Source organism: Chlorocebus sabaeus, chromosome 21 (genome assembly GCF_047675955.1).
Source record: "Chlorocebus sabaeus isolate Y175 chromosome 21, mChlSab1.0.hap1, whole genome shotgun sequence".
NCBI classification, from domain to species: Eukaryota; Metazoa; Chordata; class Mammalia; order Primates; family Cercopithecidae; genus Chlorocebus; species Chlorocebus sabaeus.
In genome coordinates this window covers 9,366,884-9,375,747 of record NC_132924.1, presented here as the reverse complement: position 1 = coordinate 9,375,747, position 8,864 = coordinate 9,366,884, and the positions used below count along the sequence as shown (strand labels likewise).

The following is an 8,864-nucleotide window of genomic DNA, read 5'->3' as shown; positions in this document are numbered from 1 at the left end:
AATTATACAAAGCAAGCTCAACATAGCCATTTTTCTTGGTCCATAATTTTTTCAGTGATAAATTTTTGTCAGTGATGAAAGGCTCAGCTGGAAAATTCTTGCTTAGGATCTCTCACATAATTGTAGTCAGATATTGACTGGGGCTATAGTAATCTGAAAGCTCAATTGGGCTGAACCACAATGGCTTGTTGATCTGGTATCCAAATGATGCCGCCTAGCAGGCTGGAGCTCAGCCAGGAGTGTGCGTGAAACAGAAGAGGTTTCTTATGGACTCGCAACCACAGCGGCAATGTCAGAGTTGCTGGACTTGCTTCATGTGAACCGGATCCTTTCGGAGAAAACATTCCCGGAGTTGCAAGAAGAAGATATAGGATATTTTATCAGTTATCCTCATAATCACAGAGCACCACTTCTGTCACTCTCAATTAATCAAAACAGTCACACACCTACCCAGAGTCAAGGAGGTGGGACATGGATTGCATATCCTAATGAAAGATTGTTCAAAATTCTCTTTTACGTTGCCACAGTATAGAACAGTGTGTTGACTTCATTAGCATCAATACTTTGTCATCAATATTTACAAGGGCCTGTTACTCTCTAAGGAAAGTTGAAGTTATATTATTATTTTCTGTTCTCTAAGTTTATGTGCAAATTTAACCTATTCTTCAGGATTATCTACATTACTAGAAAAATCAGACTTGCATGATATATCTATAACTATATCTATATGTATCATGTTAAACAGATGATAAACCCCTTGGAGCAGCCTCCACATTACTGATCATACGCCAAAGGGCCTGTCACTAGCAAGGCAAATGGTAACAAGGCATTAACGTATGTGGGCTTCACATGGCATTCATGTGGTCTTTCCTTTGGAGTACTTCATACTAGATCATGGATCACAGTAAAGTTCTTCAGTTTTCCTATTACATGAAACATCTATACCTTTCAAATGCAGCTTTATTTTGATGGAATTAGAAAAGTGTTGTGATTTGACTTTTGCCTTCATCAATTGTTTGGCCACAATATGGAAATAATAGCTTGATATATACATATCTGTGATTTATGTCAGTCCTATTATTTGTCCCCATTTTTGGAAAATAAATAATACTTTATGTAAGCTAAAACTAATAGTAAGTGCTATCAGAGAGACTCAAGTTCATCCTTATTCACTTTTGGGCTCCAAAAAATTCTGTCAAAAAGCATAAATCAGAATTTTATTTATAAAAAAATTGACTTTTAATAAAATGAATGCATAAACTTTTTTCTGTATCAAATCCTATGGGAAAGCATGTGCATAAAAGCAGCAGTCAGCTGTCTCCTTCCCTCTGTGTTCCATCACACAGCGGCAAGTCCTTCAGCTCCTTTTTGATCCTTCTGATAGTTGCTTCCACAGCTCTCTATTTACTTCATTCAAACCCTTTCCACCAGAAGTAATATTTATGTTACTTCATCTTTTGTGAGATTTATTTAAGCAGTGCATGTGATCCTCTGTTTCTAGGCCATCATTTTCCAAGGGTGTGTCTGAATTCCCATCTTTCAGAGGGCTACTGGTGTACCCACCGTGTCTTCCATCTCCCACGTTAACTTCCCTTGCCAGGCTGTGACAATACCTTTTTCCCTTGCACTATAACCAAGCCTGGACTCATGTACATTTTAGAGACCATGTTGACCAGGTCCAATTCTGGACCGTGTGGGGTACTGGGATTACTTTTAATATCTGTGTGTCCGAATCATGGATCTTGACCCATCCTGAGAGGAAGGACCCTACTACAGGAGACAAATAAAATTTTCTCTCTTTATTTCTATTAATCATTGTTCAATGCATCATATTGTACCATGATGTGTTTTATAATTATTTTGTATTAGTTTCTTGCTGCTATAACAATTTCCTGGCTAAAAGCTACTAAGGTAGTCAATAGTTAGAGAAAATTAAAGTCATATCATAGTTCCTTTCTAATCCCATCAAAATAAAGCAGTTCTTGAAAGGCATTGATGTTTCACGCAGGACGAAAAATGAAGAACATTGCTCTTATCCTTAACATAGTATGAAGTACTTCAAAGGAAAAAACACATGAACGCCATGTGAAGCCCATGTAAGTTAGTGTCCTGTTACCATTTGCCCTGCTAGTGACAGGCCCTTTGACCTGTAATTTGAAGGCTGCTCCAGTTTGAAATCAGTTTAACATAATAGATACAGGTATGGATACATCAAGCAAACCTAATTTACATAGTGATGTACATCATCTTGAAGAATAGGCTATATTTGCATATAAACTTACAAAACTGATAAAAACACAGGACAAATTTAATATTTTACAGTTCTGGGGGGTCAGATGGTGGACACTGGTCTCACTGGGCTGAAACCAAGGTGTTGGTAGAGCTGTGCTTCTTCCTGGAGGCTTTCAGGGACAATTTTTTTTTTCTTGCATCTACCAACTTCCACAGGCTGCCACACTGGCTGGCTGGTGGCCCATTTTTCCACCCACAAAATCAGCAATACTGGTTCAGTATCTCCCACACCTCATCTCTCTGGCATTGCTCCTGTCCTCATATCTCCCATTCTGTTTTGCTTGCCTTCCTCTCCCACTTTTAAAGCCCTTGTTTCACATTGGGTCCACCCAGAAAATCTAAGCTAGGATACTCTTGTTGGTAAGGTTAGCTGATTAGCAATCTCAAGTCTCATTTGCTATGTAGCATAAAGTATTCACGGGTTGTGGGGATCTGGACAGAAATCTGAGGGCGTGGCAGGGGTTGTCAGAGGAGGGGGGCATTATTCTACTGACCACACCTTTGTTTTTGCAAAAATTTCTATTTTTTTCTTTATTTGTTGTTAGAATTTAGTCTGTCAAACCCATTTATTGTTTCTCATGACTCTTGGCTCTCAAAATATAAGTATTCGAATAATTAGAAATGCCCTATAATTAGAACTGTAGGAATACGGATGCAAAAGTAACTCAAACTCAAACTTTGATTGAGTTGGATAAAATAATTACAAGAATCTTATCAAAACTTGTGATTCTGTGATTCTAAGAAGAGTTATATACTGAAATATAAACCCATAGCGTGTTTCCACTTCTCAACAAATTGTCCTTTGAAGGGTGGAGGTGGGTCATATAATTTTGAATTTGGGAGAGACTAAAATGTATTCAGACTGTTCAGTCTTTGATAACTTTTTTCCTCTGAGGTTGAACATAGGTTATTAGATTAATTTCTATTCTGTACACTCATGAGTCTTCAAACGACACTGAATTTGACCCAGTTTAATCACAGCTTTTTGGCACACCTTTGAAAAAATAATGAGGATGGAATATTGTTTGAGTATTTGAGCATAGTATTTTTCTCACCTAGCTAATCTTATTTAATTGACTTGTCTCCTTTTCAGAACTGTAAGGCTTAGTATACTATAACATACTTAAAGAATATTTCAAAATTGCTTGCAAATTGTCCACTTATGACCATTGCCTCAGAAATTGGTTAATTAAAGAAAAATCACAAAACAGAGTAGCAAGATGTGACAAGTCATACTTTTCTCTCTAAAAGTGGAAAATAAGAGTTAGTCCAGAGCCACAAAGAAATCATTCTACTGCTCATCTAGGGTACCTAACCTCATCTCCTGTTGGGAAACTAAATGTGAGTTCAATTTTGAGAAGGATTTCAGACGGACACTTTCCTACATGGACTGGGGATTCCATTGAAATTGTCATAAAAAAAATAAGAGAAAAATAAAATGGATCCCAAATGGTGAACAGGAATATGGATAGAAGTGTGAGTCCACGTGCCTCCCTATGAATCTACTTCCAGGACTTCAACAGCTAAAGTTTAACCTTTATCTTTCAGCTTGCTTGAAGCAAGAAATGTTATATTTTTTTTCACTATTCCTAAATGCTCCCAGAAAAGATTGTGCCATCCTTTGTTTTTGTCCTAAAATGCTGGTGTGCTGCCGCAGAATATTCCTCCAACAGCAAAGTTAGTTTTTGTGCAGAGTGCTAAGTGATGGGTGCACGATGCAGACATACTGTGCACACACAGCTCACACACAGCGCAGGTCTTTCGAAGGGAGAGAAAGACAAAATTATGATTTGGATTCTGTATCTCCTTTTGTCATTCTTCTCCAATTTTGAGTCTTGTAGCTTATGTGCTAAGTTCCTTTTTGTTAAATATATTTTTTCCTACCCCAATGTATGTTCACGTTTATTTTCTCTCTACAGCTTACTGCAAAGTCAACTACAGTGAAGATGGAATTATCTTGTCAGAAATTGCAACATTAAATTACTCTAGGGGAGCATGCAGGTGCAAAACATGTTGTTTTTCAATGCAAATTCTGGGATTCTAATCCAAACACGACCTCCTTGCATATCTATCCCACAGACTAAAAATAAGACTGATATATTTAAGATTGTGTGTGTGTGTATGTGCGTTTAAATTCAACTCAGTTAAAGGCATGCTTCCAGATAAGAACAGAAATTTCTATAATTTTAAATGTCCTAGATCTTGATGATTTGCACTCTAACCCTACCCCAGAGTATATTTAATGTCAGTAAAAATATATGTTTTCTAAAATCAGAATATGAGACAACCAATTATGTTTAACAATAAAAATCTGATAATGTACAGTTGGTTATTTTCTTGGAATGCCACGATTTCATTTTTAGAGTTTCTCTGATATATAAAAGTTCTAATGCTTCTAAAATCTTTAAAAAATAATAAAAGTATATTTATACTCATTGTTATAAATCTCATTTTATTAAAAATGTTGTGATATCTGACAGAGGACACTACCTACCTACCTTTATCTATGACATAAGAATATTCAATATGAATTATATAAAACCTGCCCTTAGAAACTCAAGATTTAGAAAAATTTTAGCATTATATCTATTTGGGTATAACTCCACATTGTAGAACAATATAGATACTTGATCGAGTTAGCAAGCATTTAATCCTGGTATAAACTGCAACGTCTCTTGCTACGAGCAGAGACTTTAACCTGAAGTTAAATGAGGAAACTTGAGGTAAGGATTTTATTTCCCCTCGTGGGATATTTTCATATTTTTCCTAAAGGTACGGTGAAGGTAAAACGAGAGAGAAAAGTAGTTGACTTTTCACAACTCTAAATGATGAACAGCAAAAGGAAAGTAGAATTTAGGAACATAGAAGTAAATTTTTAAATGGGAAATGTGTATTTGTGTATCTGTATATCTAGCTTTGGGAAAGGGATAAACTATTTAATTGTAAGAGGGGGAAAGAAACATTACATTGAGGCCAGGCACGGTGACTCATGCCTGTAATCCCAGCACTTTGGGAAGCCAAGGATGGCAGAACACCTGAGATCATGAGCTTGAGACCAGCCTGGCCAACGTGGTGAAACCCTGTCTCCAGTAAAAATACAAAAAATTATCCCGGCGTGGTGGAGGGCACCTGTAATCCCAGCTACTCCGGAGGCTGAATCAGGAGAATTGCTTGAACCCGAAAGGAAGAGGCTGCGGTGAGCTGAGATCGTGCCACTGTACTCCAGCCTGTGTGACAGAGCGAGACTTCGTCTCAAACAGTAACAAAAACAAAAACAGAAATCTTACATTGAATCTCTCCTAAACTCCCAGGGCATGAGAGTTTAATCAGAAAAACAAATAAACTAAAAACAATTCACAACTGTGATACAAAAATTATTTGCAACAAAAATAAAGCTCAATATATTTTGCTATCTCACAATTAAAATAAATAGCTTTGTTCACTGAAAAAACCTCAGAGGCTGTGCACGTGCGGGCGAGAAGATGGCGGCGGCGGGGGAAGCAGCGGGAGCAGCCGGAGGAGCGCCGAGTCCCATTGAAACGCGCAGCCACGGCCCTCCACAGCCCGCAGTATATTTTTGGAGATTTTAGCCCTGATGAATTCAATCAGTTCTTTGTGACTCCTCGATCTTCAGTTGAGCTTCCTCCGTACCGTGGAACAGTTCTGTGTGGCATACAGGCTGTGGATAAACTACCTAATGGACAGGAATATCAGAGAATTGAGTTTGGTGTCAATGAAGTCATTGAATCCAGTGACACGTTGCCGAAAACCCCAGCTACAGTATTTCAAGCACACTGAACCCTCAGGCCCCTGAATTTATTCTCGATTGTACAACTTCCAAAACAACCCCTGATGGTATAACTAAAGAAGCAAATTATAGAGCTCCACCGACTGCCAGTACCCAGGCTCTGCCCTCGCTTTGGATGGAAGTTCTAATGTGGAGGCGGAAGTTTTGAAAAATGATGGTGTCTCAGGTGGTCTTGGACAAAGGGAGCGTAAAAAGAAGAAAAAGTGGCCACCTGGATATTACAGTTATTTGAAAGATGGTGGTGATGATAGTATTTCCACAAAAGCCCTGGTCAATGGCCACGCCAGTTCGGCAGTCCCCAACAGTGTCAGTGCAGAGGATGCAGAATTTATGGGTGACATGCCCCCGTCAGTTACTCCCAGGACTTGTAACAGCCCCCAGAACTCCACGGATTCTGTCAGTGACACTGTGCCTGACAGTCCTTTCCCCGGAGCACTCGACAGTGACACCAGGACTGCGGGTAGCCGGAGGGGGTCCCCAGGGCTAATTTTGGCGAGTCCTGCTTCTCTGCAGAGGCTGACAGAGACACCCCGTCAAGGACAGCTAGGGCTCAGCCCTGCGTTGGTACCGATACTACTGAAAGCCTTGGAGTTGCTAATGGGCAAATACTTGAATCCTCGGGTGAGGGCACAGCTACCAACGGAGTGGAGTTGCACACCACGGAAAGCATAGACTTGGACCCAACCAAACCCGAGAGTGCATCACCTCTGGCTGACGGCACGGGCTCTGCATCAGGCACCCTTCCTGTCACCCAGCCCAAGTCCTGGGCCAGTCTCTTTCATGATTCTAAGCCCTCTTCCTCCTCGCTGGTGGCCTATGTGGAAACTAAGTATTCCCCTCCCACCGTATCTCCCCTGGTTTCTGTAAAGCAGGTTGAAGTCAAAGAAGGGCTTGTTCCAGTTTCAGAGGATCCTGTAGCCATAAAGATTGCAGAGTGACTGGAGAATGCAACCCTAATCCATAAACCAGTGTCGTTGCAACCCCACGGGCTGATCAGTAAAGGGAAGTGGTGCTACATTAATGCTACACTGCAGGCACTGGCTGCCTGCCCGCCGATGTACCACCTGATGAAGTTCATTCCTCTGTATTCCAAAGTGCAAAGGCCTCGTACGTCAACACCCATGATAGACAGCTTTGTTCGGCTAATGAATGAGTTTACTAATATGCCATACCTCCAAAACCCCGACAAGCTCTTGGAGATAAAATCGTGAGGGGCATTCACCCTGGAGCTGCCTTTGAGCCCACATATATTTACAGACTCCTGACATTTAACAAGTCAAGCCTGTCTGAAAAGGGTCAACAAGACGATGCTGAAGAATACTTAGGCTTTATCCTAAATGGACTTCATGAGGAAATGTTGAACCTAAAGAAGTTTCTCCCACCAAATAATGAAAAACTTACGATTTCCAATGGCCCCCAAAACCACTCTATTAATGAAGAAAAGCAGGAAGAACAAGGTGAAGAAAGCGAGGATGAATGGGAGCAAGCGGACCCCCGGAACAAGACTTCCGTCACCCGCCAGGAGGAGTTTGTTCAGACTCCAATCACCGGCATTTTTGGTCTGTGGTTTACCAGCAGAGTTCAAAAGAATCTGCCACTTTGCAGCCATTTTTCACATTGCAGTAGGATATCCAGTCTAACAAGATACGTACACCCCAGGATGCACTGGAGAGCTTGGTGGCAAGAGAATCTGTCCAAGGTTATACCACAAAAACCAAACAAGAGGTTGAGATAGTCGAAGATTGACTCTGGAAAAACTCCCTCCTCTCCTTGTGCTACACCTGAAACGATTCGTTTATGAGAAGACTGGTGGGTGCAGAAGCTTATCAAAAATATTGAATATCCTGTGGACTTGGAAATTAGTAAAGAACTGCTTTCTTCAGGGGTTAAAAATAAGAATTTTAAATGCCACAGAACCTATTGTCTCGCTGCAGTGGTCTACCATCACGGCAACAGTGTGACGGGCGGCCAGTACACTACAGACGTCTTCCAGATCGGTCTGAATGGCTGGCTGCGCATTGATGACCAGACAGTCAAGGTGATCAACCAGTACCAGGTGGTGAAACCAACTGCTGAACGCACAGCCGACCTCCTGTATTACCGCCGAGTGGACCTGGTGTAAACCCTCTGTGCCCTGTGTGTGCGCCCAGTGCCTGCTTCGTAGGACACCACCTCACACTCACTTCCCGCCTCTCTTTAGTGGCTCTTTAGAGAGAAACTCTTTCTCCCTTTGCAAGAATGGGCTAGAACGAAAAGGAGATGCCTTGGGGTTCGTGCACAACATAGTTTCTGTTGACTCTAACTTCCAAATCAAAATCATTTGGTTGAAACAGACTGTCGCTTGATTTTAGAAAATCCACAAAAACCCATATTTCTGAAATAATGCTGATTCCTGAGATAAGAAAGCGGATTTGATCCCCAGTCTCTTTGCTTAGTAGAATAAATCCTGCACCAGCAACAACACTTGTAAATTTGTGAAAATGAATTTTCTCTTTCCTTAAAAAAGACATTTTTTAATCCATCACACTTTTCTTCCCTACCCTTTAGTTTTTGTTAAATGATAAAAATAAGCCAGTTATCAAAGAAGAACTAGTTCTTACTTCAGAAGAAAAATAAGCATAAAAAATAAGTTGCTGGTTCCTAACAGGAGAAATTTTAATAATTGTGTGGAGAGAAACTGCTTACATACACATTACAGATAAAATATTTGGAGTTAAAATGTTAGTCTACATAGATGGGTGATTGTAACTTTATTGTCATTAAA

At 40.3% G+C, this 8,864-nt stretch overlaps 1 pseudogene; it reads left to right on the top strand.

Moving 5' to 3' along the window:
* Positions 1–289: 289 nt before the first annotated feature.
* Positions 290–8,222, top strand: LOC103227355 (ubiquitin carboxyl-terminal hydrolase 10 pseudogene; annotated as a pseudogene).
* The last annotated feature ends 642 nt before the right edge of the window (positions 8,223–8,864 follow it).